This window comes from Natator depressus, chromosome 4 (assembly GCF_965152275.1).
Source record: "Natator depressus isolate rNatDep1 chromosome 4, rNatDep2.hap1, whole genome shotgun sequence".
NCBI classification, from domain to species: domain Eukaryota; kingdom Metazoa; phylum Chordata; order Testudines; family Cheloniidae; genus Natator; species Natator depressus.
This window is the reverse complement of record NC_134237.1, coordinates 69531784-69544653: the sequence shown is the minus strand read 5'-3', so window position 1 is coordinate 69544653 and position 12870 is coordinate 69531784. Positions and strand designations below refer to the sequence as shown.

General features: G+C 41.6%; 1 protein-coding gene across 3 annotated transcripts in view; it reads right to left on the bottom strand.

The window, feature by feature from the left end:
* Positions 1 to 12870, bottom strand: part of CLCN3 (chloride voltage-gated channel 3) — a 124102-nt gene that overhangs the window by 108061 nt on the left and 3171 nt on the right. Inside the window, exon 1 of one of the 3 annotated variants that reach the window (XM_074951152.1) lies at positions 4993 to 5011. The exons of the other annotated variants lie outside the window; for them this stretch is intronic. The gene's annotated coding sequence lies outside the window, so the exon portion shown is untranslated. Of the gene's footprint in view, positions 1 to 4992; positions 5012 to 12870 lie in introns of those variants that run through there. 3 annotated transcript variants of the gene reach the window in all.

The window sequence follows — 12870 nt, the reverse complement described above, 5'->3', positions numbered from 1 at the left end:
CTTTCCAGACATTTTAAATTAAGCAATTTTTTCAAATATGGCGCTGCTGTGAACAAGAAGCCAAAGTCAGCCAATCGGACTGAGGTAATTTATTTAAATGTGCTATACATTGTTGGATAATTTAAATGAGGCTTAAAATGGTCTCCACTGCATGGCCTAGGTGCAGTGCTCAGCCCGAAGCAAGAGGGAGCCGAGCATGTGGTCACACATACGAGCCAAGAAGATCAGAAAGAAATGACAAACTGCAGTGCTTTTAAACTTGAAGTGGGCTATCACTGAAAAATTTAAGGATTATTTAGTGTACTCTAAATTCACAGTAATCTCAGACCACAATCCGCTCCAATACCTGGCAACAGCTAACTTAGGTGCAATTTAACACCGCTGGGTGGCCTAACTCACTGAGTTCACTCTTGAAGTACAGTATAGACCTGGAATGTAGAACATCAATACTGACACTCTGTCTAGATTGCCTCTGGAGGAGGAATCGGAAGAAGGCGAGGATCTGGAGAAAGACTTCTGAGTCATTCCTGCAGATGTTGTGCAGACGTGTTTGTGGCTAGAGAATCCAAAGCCCGAGGATGAAGTGACGGTAAAGGATGCAGTACAAAACCTGGTAAAAGGGGAGAGCGCGATAATCTCAGGGTACTCGTAGGAGGAGATTCAAACTCTGCAATGAGAAGGTGACATTGGACCTGTCTTAGTGGCAGTCATGAGCCGAACAAGGCCGGACTGGAGATTTGGGGCCAGATACCCCCAGTCTAAGAAGCTAGCCAGACAGTGGGAACGACTTGTGTTGTTCTGGGTAACATTCCACGGTGTAATCTATCATCCCCGAGATGGTGAAGAAGTGTGGCAGTTAGTGGTGCCTGTGTCACTACGCCATCAAGTTTATGAAGCCAGGCATGATCATGGGGGGGCATTTTGGAGACAGGAGCACTTGAGGTGATGAGGAGAAATTATTACTGGCCCACAATGGGTAGCGACGTGCAATCATGGATCAGTCAGTGCAACCTGTGCGCCCTAGCCAAGGATGCGTTTCCTCCCAACTGGGCCGCTTTGCCTATACTAATGTGACTGCCCCAATGGAGGTCCTAGAGATGGATTACACACGGCTAGAGAGATCTTCAGAGGGGTATGAGAACATACTCATTCTCACAGATGTGTTCGATTCACTGTTGCAGTTCCAACTAGAAACCAGACAGCGAGGACAACTGCTGTAGCCCTCAAAACACTGGTTTGTGTGCTATGGTTGTCCAGCACGGTTACACTCAGATCAGGGGAGGATTTTGAATCAGAGGTGATATCTAAATTGTGTAAACTGTATGGCATAGCCAAACGCCTAACACCCTCCTATCACCGGCAAGGAAACGCTCAGTACAAGAGATTTAACCGGACAATGCATTACATGCTAAGAACACTCCCACCTGAAAAGAAGCAAGCCTGCCAGGAACATCTCCCCGAGCTGGTGTTGGCCTACAACAGCCATGTCTGTTCATCAACAGGTTACGTTCCTTTTTATCTCATGTTTAGGAGGGATCCCAGGGTGCCACTGAATATTCTGGAGAGAGGACCCTGAGGAGGATGAGGTGACCAATTTGGATGACTGGGTCAAAGGTCACCATGACAGGCTGAAGATAGCCTGTGAAGTTGCTCTCACTACAACGGAAGAGACAGCCCAAACTAGGAAAAGGACTTCTGATCACAAGTCCAGTGGGGCCCTCATCAGGCCTGGTGACCGTGTACTGGTTTGTAACCATAGACACCAAGGGCATAATAAAATACAGGACAAGTGGGAGTCAAATCCCCACATTATAGTTGCTCACTACAATCCCGAGCTACCAGTTTACACCATCTGGCCTGAACGAGGAGGTCCTGAGAGAGTAGTACATTGCACTCTTAGTCCAGTCATGGACCATAGAAGATGTAGATCAGTATACCCTGAGGAGACTGAAACCAATTGGGGGATGGTTCTAGTCCCATAAACCGAATACAGAGGGGAACAGAGTGGGGCAAACCCTAACAAGAATAGCCAGATCCCACAAACTGACCCAGTATTACCTAAGGACAGGGAAATAGAAAATGTGGGTAACAAACCACCCATCTTAAGAAGGTCCCAGAGGACTCATAAGGGTGTACTTCCTGTTAGACTTAGAACCAATAATCATCTCTATGTAGTGTTTTAATGATATGGTCATGTATAGTATGAAGAGGATGTGGAATGTTCTTTTGATAATTGTTAATGAATGTTTGATATGACATGATGTGGATATATGTTATTACTATGGGGCCAGGATGTATTGGTGTGAATATTGTGGCTCTGGCAGAATTTTAGCCAGTGGGAATGTAAGGGGACTGTTGCCCCCTTACTAACATTCAGTGGGGGTGTTTTGGTTGGCTAGCTCCCAGTACTAAAAGAGAAAGGGTCAATGGGAAATCAGGACCCTGAGACTGACAGTCCCCAGGGGCAATGGGGAGAGGCCAACGCTCTAGGTCAGCCTGATTGACAGGGCAGGCAGGCTAATCAGGGAGTCAGTATGAGTCCTGTCCTCCATGTGAGCTGGAATTGCCTGAGGCAGAGCTAAGGAGAAATTAGGGGCCAAAGTGGAGCTGGGCCAGCCAGAGGTGCCAGAAAAGCAGCCCAGGAAGCAGGTCAGAGCTGGGAGCGGAGCTGCAGCCACAGAGCCAGGTGTGCTGAGCAACTGGGGCCAGCCAAGGGGGGGACCCTGGGCAAAGGGCCCAGCACAGAAAGACACCCCCAGCCAAGGATCCTTGCAGGCCAGACTGGGAGGGGGATCTTAACCTGATGGGGGCTGACACTGGGAAGAATGGTCCCACCACCCAAAGCCTGAGGTGTGTGGCCACCACCACTGCAAGTGTCCAACCCACAGCATCCCTGTAGTACACCCAGGGCCGGAGACCTACAAGGAACAGACTGAACTGCCCTGATATTCTAGAGACACTGTTTGTAATGTTCCCTGCCACAGAGCGGGGTGATGTGTTTTTCCTTTTTTTTTTTTAAATTAATTGTTGATTAAACAACTTGTATTTGTTTTAAATTGTATGTAATGGTCAGGGAAGTGCCCAGTGCAGAGAGAGTACCCTGCAATGGGGACACCCTAGCCCCTGTCCTAGGTGACCACAGCAGGGTTGGGGGGGGGGGGGGTTGAGCCCTCCAGGAATCCTGGGCCCAGCCTTGTCGGGGTTACAAAGACCCTGCCAGACAGGAGAGTGGAAGGGAAGTCCTCTGGGAAAAGGAAGTGGGAGCGAGGACTCAGATCCTTTACTGGCTTCTGCACTACCCTGGTGAAGTGGGCTAGTGAAAGTTCCCCACAATAGCAGAACCATTCCCCTGCTTACATTTACACAACCCCCATTTTAAAATATAAATCTCAAACTACAACAGATTATTCTTACTACATTTTTAAAAAACTATTTTAGAAATTATATCAGGTAGACAGTAATGCATAACTAACATTGAAGCATGAAACCATTTATATTTCACATTTTTATTCATTTTTGCCATACTTGCTAGTTTTCTTTTATTTAAAAAAAGATTACTCTTATAGTAGTGTTAATGCCATTTATGACATTAAACCACAGAAATGCACTTCAACAAATTCAGCATTACGACTTTACTACAGGATCAAACCAAAGGGGAACTACAAAGAAATTTCCCCATAACTCTTGGAAAGGACACTTTTTCCACCAATTGATTTATTTCAGTCTTGTGACAAAGCTCAATTAGTCACAACAGAATGTATAACACAACTAACCAGCAGTTATATTTAACAAGTCACTTAGAGTTCAAGATTTATTTACTGTAAATTAAGTTTGATTTACTAAGGAGTGGTGTACACTAAAAAGTAAGATCAAACCCGCTATATCGCTCCAGGGTATGAAAAATCCACATTGCTGGGCAACACTACCACTAGAATTAAAGGCAACAATGTTTTTCCCACTAGCATATTCCCACCTTCCTCTCAAATCTTCTACACGAAAGTAGAACACTTCAGTAGTTTGTGATCAAGCCAAAGACATTATTTATGCCACTAATCTTTCCTTGTTAGCACTACTATGCATCTTGTCCAATCTAGAAGGTCAGACCAAATTAAAAATGTCATCTTTCATAAAAAACTGAGACCAAGTATTAATGTTTGACACAGAAAATTCTCAATCTACATTTTGCTTGTACATAAATTTGATACATTTATATAAGAAAATGTCACAGGATTTGTCAGAATATTGTCCTTATACATGGGTTTCATAGCTTAGTTCATGAAGTTAAGATGTTACATAATTTAAAATACAGTACAAATATCTTTTTAGTGATTTACATAATTAATATGTATTCAGGAAAGTAACATCATTGAAGTCAAATGAATGTGTAACAAACAAAAGGTTTGCAATCAAGAACATTAAATCTACTACAAAAGGTTGGCTTGCAATGCATGTGTACAACCATAGAGTGTGGCAAGGAAGTTTAACTTCAAAATAGACAGATTCTATACAAAAGTTTACATGAGTTCAGGCTGAATCACATAATTGAGCAGTCACTGTCCACATGGGTTAAGCCCAACATTTAGGTTCCAATTTAACAAATCCCAAAAGTAAAATAGTTCCAGTGATTTTTTTAAACTAATTTTGTTTAAAGTTAAGGGTTCCCTAGAAGGGCCATGAACTAACACGCTATTACCATTTTGTGAGTGCATGAAAATCAGAAAATGAAACTGATCAGTCTAGTTTCATTGTCCATATAAATAAACTACATAAACAAAAGCTAGATTGCTAAAATATAGTTTAAAAATCTCTCACATTGAGACACAAGGGGATTTATATATTTTATACTGTAAGTATACTTTAATTATCTTCCTAAAGGTTTTGCTCTTTTGTACACTCCAGAGCCAAGACTTAATTCCATTTAACAACAACTAAGAAGTTTTTCATTAATAGGGTATTAGACTGGAAGCTTAAAAAAAAAAGACAACTCCCTACCTTAATAAAAACGACAGAAGGAAGTATACAATCCACTGGATTTGACACTAGTTTAAATGTGGAATTAGAGTTTGGGACCCTTTTGCAAACAAGATCTGGAGAACTCAATATAATCCTTAACTACTTTCCACCACCCTCTTGGGTCATCACTTCGATCTGATTCTCTCAGACCCAATCCAGATCTCTTATCAATCCTCATTGGCTCTTGCTCAATTGCTCCCAGCTCTGACCTAAGGGAAAAACAAACCATTTAAAAAACATTTAATTCTTACTGCTGTGATCCTCTGCCAGCATTAATCTGGTAGGACACAAACACCACTTTTCTTCACGAGCAACAACATGTAATAGAGAACAATTCTGTGTACCAAGGCCAACAGGATAAGTAGACTAATGTCACAGACAACTGTGGAATTAATTTTTTTTTAATCTTGCTACTTTATTCAGGCCATTGAAACGTAAAAGTATGGGCAAGTGTGGACACATTTTTAAAAAGTAGTTAAATACATCACAGTACCCAGAACCATTATGAACCCAAAGAAAATTATTTCATACCTACAACCCTAAGTAAACAGCTTTTCATTTTAATTACGCATTTGATCTTTCCTTTTGACCCCTAACTTGCTAAAAAAATATGCTGCTTCCCATCTGAAGTTTCATATAAATACTCTTCTGTCTAGAGAAAATGTGGCAAAAATTTAGTTTAATCTGAAACTATCTTCAGAGACAGGAGTTAGAGCATTTCCCAGAATACCATATTCTCAAAAATAGCTTGGTCTTGATTAACTAAATAGATTGAGCTCCTTGTGTGTCTCATTACAGGATGTTTTGCAATCCTTCAGTCATTCTTGTGGCTCTTCTCTGACTCTCCCCAAGTTTTCAACCTCCCTCTTGGATTGACACGAGACTTGGACACAGTGTTCCAGAAGCAGTTGCACCAATGCCAAATACAGAGGTAGTATAGCCTACCATGCACAACACTCAATATAAGTGAATGGGCATGGATACCACCCTCTTGCACTCTTCAATACACGATTGAGGCATACTGGCATGGCTGCGTATGAGGAAGCATTTATCTACAGATACATACCATTTTATATCTATAGATGAATGGATTTCAGTCTTGGCTCTTTCATAAGCACTAAGGGCTAGACTGACAAAGGGATTTAGGCTTTGCAACACACAGCATTGCACCACCTAATGTTTTAAGGCTAAGTAGATTTAGAAAGTTTAATTAAAACTTTGGGGGTCGGGGGGGTGGAGGATCCTCTGCTATCCCACCGTACTCCCGAAGCTGTGTTCTCTCCTCTTGACTTCCTTGAACAATCGCTATCCAACAGCACTCCAGTTTCTGTACTGGCCATGGACATTTTGGTATGTACATTCCTCCCACTAGCAAGGACTGGTGATGTCTGTCTTTATTCTCTACCTCCGCTCTTGAATTCAGCAGCTCCACTAGGAAAAACAGTCAGTCCCTGGGTCAGTATTACTTTCTAGATAGTAGATGTAAAATCAGCTAAGCTTCTTAGGCAGAAGAATACACATCTGCAATGCAGCATCCCCCCATGACTATGACAATTTGTCAGGATTTAAATAAATAAATAAAAAATAAAGTCATAGGTCTAAAAAAGGAAAATAAAGAAATCTATGAATGCCATAAGCCCTATGACAACCTTAATTCTCTATCAGTCATGTATGAAAGGATGTATGGCAGCTGGTGGCCGAAGAGCCCACAATCAGCTAAGCCTCAATTTCCTTTAAGGAAGAACCCACAAGCTGCAAAGGTTTGGGGAAGCTGAATGAGAAGTAAAGGCAGGCCAAGCAACTAGAAAATTCAAGGGGAAAAAAGATAACTGGAAGGACAGATAAGGGTGGTAATCTTCAAACAATCTAAGATCCAGAGAAAAACAGAATGGTACAGCTCACAATTCCACCTCCTTTCTTTCCATTCATTTCCAGGTGTCTGTGTCAGATGACATACTAGACAGAAAATAGAGGGCTATATTTACTATGTGTGTATCATGCATAGCAGAATGGGACTTTGATTGCACTTAGGGACTCCAACCACATTACAATTGCAATCCTCCAACACACTTTCCTCTTTTAGTCCTTAACAGGTCTCAACCTGTCAGTGCCCAAGTGCAAACAGCGCCTCCTATTAACTTGACAACGTAATCTTATTAGTGCCAGAATATATACCCCAGCCAGCTACCTACGACCCTTCCGATCAACCAGTCAGTTTACATTCTCTATTACCAGAGCCAAGTTCAAAGAACTCATGAAAGAAAAAACTCCTTTACATTAAGTATCCACATCAATATTTTAAAATATTTGAGAAAGTTCCAAAGCAGTTTAAATAAATATTTATATCTTAAAAAGAGTTGTCAATTTACAACTTTATAACAATGTTTTGAAAATGGAAAGTTTGAAAGACAGGAAGCTTGTTCCACAAACAAGTTTAACCCCAACGCTGTAACACGCATCCTCCTCTGCCTATTCACCACAAATCTCTTTATTCCCAAACCTTCCCTTAATCATTAAGAACCACCTTTTATCAACTGAAGGCTCTCCTCTAGTTCACACAAACATTACAGCCTCACCTCCTAACCATATGCAGTCCAGACACACTACTCTCTCCCCTGTATTATTCCACTACAACAGAGAGAATCCAAATCTAATTCATCCACTTTATATAAAGATTAAATTGACATTGCCTCTATTGCCATAGGCTTAGAAGACCCTAGCCTACAGGAACAGGCTTCACATGCACCCACTCACTATATGGAAGTTGGTGGGTACAATTACATCTGCAAAATCATCTAAACATATTACTTGCATTCCTTATTATTTGTAGTACCATAGTGCCTACAACATCCCGGCACTGTCAACACATGCACATGAAGCCAGTCCCAGCTCCAGTGAGTTTACAGTCTAAGGCCCCAATCCTGCAAACACACCAGTGGGACTAACCACAGGCTTAAAGAAAGTAGTAAATATTTGAAGGATCAGAGCCTAAGACAATACATGAAGCATGGCAGAAAATTACAATCAGAATATGTACATCATATAAATGTTTATATATAAACTGGATTTTAGTTAGAGGAATATACATCAGTTACAACTGATTATGCTGTACGGGGAGACTTTGGCAAACCGGTAAAGTGCCTGACACCACTAATGCTTATTGCTAAAATTAGTCAAGTCAGCAGGCCGTAAATTGGTCATGCAGCAGCCTTAGCATAACCAAGGCAGGAGGGGAGGGGGTTTTGGGTGCCACAGACAAGGCAGCTTGACCCCAAGGCAGGCCTTCCTGCTAAGAATGTTGAAATTGCTGATATATGTATTTTAGAAAAACAGGAAGCTTGTCTATAATGTACCCTGAGGAATGTGTCTGTCAGGGTCACAAGGAATGGACACTGGAGGAAAAAAAGGAACCTGTTAATTGATGATCATAAGGAAACCTCTTGCTTGACCTTTAAAAACTGCTTGCTTTGCAAGTTTTCTTTAAGGGATATATCATTGTATTACTAATGTCTAAATAAGGGGGGGGGGGGAGTTTGAGGTAGCTGGATTTCTCAGAAGGGGCTCTTCAGGGACTCTCCCTCTGGATGCATCTTGTGTTCCCCACCAGCAGACGGGCTGCTGCTGTGCCACTCAAGAGCCACACTCAGCTTTGGTAATTATCGAGGGTTGGGGTGTTTTTACTAATCTGTTGTGGACGTGTGTAAGTGCATGAGAATAAGTAAAGTTTAGCTTTAAGTGAAAGCACTCTGGTGCTGTCCTGTTTGTGCCAACCATCTATTGGTCGGACGGCCATATCTCCCCTGATTTATTTCCTGACACCACCTCGCACAGAGTAAAAGTTACCAAAAGCTCTGGGTTGAAAGAACCCCGGGTAACAATGCCATAGCTTATCCTTTGGCCAATCTCTTGTAGGCATTGAGGGAAACGTTTCAAGGAGAACGTTCTATGCAAAGAAAGCAGCACAGGCTAAAGTGCAAAATGATTGTAGATGAAAGTCAAAAATGTAGGCAAGGTAGGCAACCAATGAAAGAATAGATGGGATTGAGGATGTTAGGATATAGATATTCAGGCCTGTCTGTAAAGGCCTATACTCTAAGAATTTAGGTGTATTCTTATCTCTTAGCCAGTTATAGAGGTATAAAAGAAAATCAAAATCACTGTCTGCCGGTGTAAGGGCCTTCTCTTACTGTGACAGTCTGAGGCCCTGTTCTTAGGCTAAGGCCTCTGGCTAAGCAGCAGAGGCAGCCATAAGCTGGGAAGTGAACGATCACATCCTCACATTCCAAACTAGTCACACTGAAAAGGTGCTATTGGGCTGTTAGGAATACAATTCTGTCCTGGTAGTGCCTATCACCTCCAGAGAAAGGGAAGTGCCTAGAAAATGTAAAAGGAAACTTAGTTTGATAGCATCCTGTCTGGCAAGAACTCACTTATCAATAGCTGGGATGTGCAATCCTCATTTCTGTGTTGTTCTATCATTGCAGTCCCATTTCCCTATTGTTTGTATAATCTGCCTGGTTTTGTGATTGTTTCTGTCTGCTGTATAATTAATTTTGCTGGGTGTAAACTAAGGTGGTGGGATATAATTGGTTAAATCATGTTACAATATGTTAGGATTGGTTAAGGTATAGCTAAGCAGAACTCAAGTTTCACTACATAGTCTGCAGTCAATCAAGAAGCGGGGGGGGGGAATTGGAATCATGTTTTCCTAAAGGGGGGGGGGGGAAATGGGAACAAGGACACAGGTAAGGCTCTGTGGTGTCAGAGCTGGGAAGGGGGACACTAAGGAAGGAAACTGGCATCATGCTTGCTGGAAGTTCACCCCAATAACCATTGAATTGTTTGCACCTTTGGACTTCGGGTATTGTTGCTCTCTGTTCATGCGAGAAGGACCAGGGAAGTAAGCAGGTGAAGGAATAAGCCCCCTAACAGAGGGCAATACAACAGGTCAAGGGAAGAGTTCAGAGAAACAAAAGTTCTAAATGGCTTAAATAGCACGGACAATAAATTTGAACTTGATATGGGAAAAACTGAAGGGGTCAAATGGAGACAAGAGCATTCAAACCCCTCCACTAGGCTTTTACAGTGATAGCTGACTTGAATCGGTTATTTCACTGTACATATATGCCTGGTTTTTGGCAGTGAAGACATAGCGGAAGATGACTCCAAGGTTATGGGCTGGGTATAACAATATATCATCAATCCCGATCAGTTAACAGCGACAGAGAATAGGAATATTCAGGAAGGTCTGGCAAGATAAGAAGTTCATGTAACTGACTACAAGTGAAAATGAAATGAAGTTTCAAGCTGTTGCAATACACATGATGTGTGTCTAATCCCCATTAGGTAGAAATATATTAATCTTAATATTGAGGTCACGCCTAGTGGTAAACCAGATTGGGCTCCATTGTGCTAGGTGCTGCACAGATGTAGAAAGGGGCACCTTCTTGTCCCAAGATCTTACAATCTAAAACATGAAGCATCAGAGTTAAGGTGGTTTGCAGACCTTAACTCCAGCATTTTTTTAGATTTCTATGTAATATATAAATGTTTTCAGTTAACTGATAGCTATAGTTTGTTTAAAAAAAATTGGTGGAGAGGGAGATTTGGGAATTTTATATTTGAAACTCTAGATATATAATTCCCACTATTACATGAAAATGCAGTTTTTAATCTTTACGGTATAACACCAGTGACATTCCTAGAAAACAGATACAATATCAATACCATTTCTGAATTTCAAGTCTTAAAATGAATTGACCATTCCATTAAAATCAGTCTCTATACTGAATCCTTCATGTTGCCATAGGTTACATCTGCTAAAGGAGAGAGAAGCATTAGCTCTAATGCACAGGTGCCCAACCTATGGTCCGCAGGCCATACATGGTCAACCATGAGGCCTGTGGCCTTCGTTAACACAATATACTAGCATTCTGTCATCATGTTAATTAGTTATGCGTCATATGTTTTCCCCATTTTCTATAATTCTGATATGTTTTATGCACTGATTACTTTGTTTTTAAATAAACAATACTGTACATAGAAACAGCCTGTTTGGCCTAAACACAACCTTGTGAGGGGTTATTGGCCCTCCTGTGTAGTAAGGTTGGGCACCACAATGCAATTGAAAACTGTGGTGCTCTGTACCTTGATTGTGTGGTATCCAATGCAAAGTTTGTCATGTCAGGTGTCTTCGGAAAGCTCATGATGCACTGAGCATTGTTATAATGTTATAGGTTATAATTTCATGTATATAGGTATGAAAATGTGTCCTCGTGGCTTAAAACAAGCCCAGGCAAAACTCTCCAGGAGCAGAGGGGCAGTTCATACCTCATCAGGGCACGTATAGGACAAACCCAGCCCAAGAGGAAAGAAAGAACATGATAAAAGGGAGAGACATTAGCCATGCTCTCTCTTCCACCTCCATCTACAGACACCACCACCAAGTGACTGAAGCACTGATCAAAGGGGAGAGCCTGGCTGAAGGGCAACCAGCTAGCCTCTGGTGAGAAGTATCTAAGTTCTTAAGGGTACTGAAAGTGTTAAGATCAGCTTAGAATGTGTTTTGCTTTTATTTCATTTGCTCAAATCTGACTTCTTGTGCTTTGATTTATAATTACTTAATCTATTTTTTGTAGTTAATAAATTTGTTTATTCTACCTGAAGCAGTGTGTTTGGTTTGAAATGTGCCAGAGACTCTCCCTGGCACCGGGACCACAGTTGTCTAAGCGATAACAGCACAATAAAGATAATGGATTTCAAGAAGGCAGACTTTAGCAAACTCAGGGAGTTGGTAGGTAAGATCTCCTGGGAAACAAGTCTAAGGGGAAAAACAGTTCAAGAGAGTTGGCAGTTTTTCAGAAAGACATGATTAAGGGCACAAAAGCAAACAATCCCGCTGCGTACAAAAAGATAAGTATAACAAGATCTTAACCAGGAGATCTCATCTTAACCAGGAGATCTTCAATGATCTGAAACTCAAAAAGGAGTTCTACAAAAAGTGAAATTAAGTCAAATCACAAAGGAAGAAAACGAACACAAATATGTAGGTACAAAATTAGAAAGCCCAAGCCGCAAAACGAGATTAAACTAGCTAGAGACAAAGTGTAACAAGAAAACATTCTATACATACATTAGAAGGAAGAGGAAGACCAAGGACAAGCTAGGCCTGTTACTCGATGAGGTGGGAAAAATAACAGAAAATGTGGAAATGGCAGAAGTGCTAAATGACTTTGTTTCACTTTTCACCAAAAAGGTTAGTAGCAATTGGATGTCTAACAGTGAATGCCAGTGAAAATGAGGTAGGATAAAAGGCTAAAATATGGAAAGAACAAGTTAAAAATTATATAGGCCTTGTCTACACTACACAGTTTTGTTGGCAAAAGGCAGCGGAGGTGCACACATTACAATGCTCCTCTCACCAACAAAACTCTCCTGCTTTGCTGACAAAATATAACCACCTTGACAAGAGGTGTAGAGCTTTTTGCAGCAAATTTAAAATCGACAAAAAGTCAGTGTAGACACTGCATTCATTATGTCACCATAATTGGCTCACCGTTTTGAACTCTGCTACCCCACATCCAGCTACACAGGCACGTGCCCGTTCCCATTCAAAGCACCAGGAAGTTTTGAAATTGCTCAGCATGGAAAGCTACTGCCCAGCTGAGCATGCCGGCTCCTGGCAGCAAACACACTCCTCCCTGGACTACAGGGGAGGAAGTGGATCTCCTTGGTCTGTGGGAGAACTCAGATGGAATCAAAACACTATCACGGAATCCTGCTCTCCCCAGCACTAGGATCACAGTGGCAGGCAGTGTAGGCTGCTGTTGGGGAGGGGTGGAAGGAAGACTCCTGATG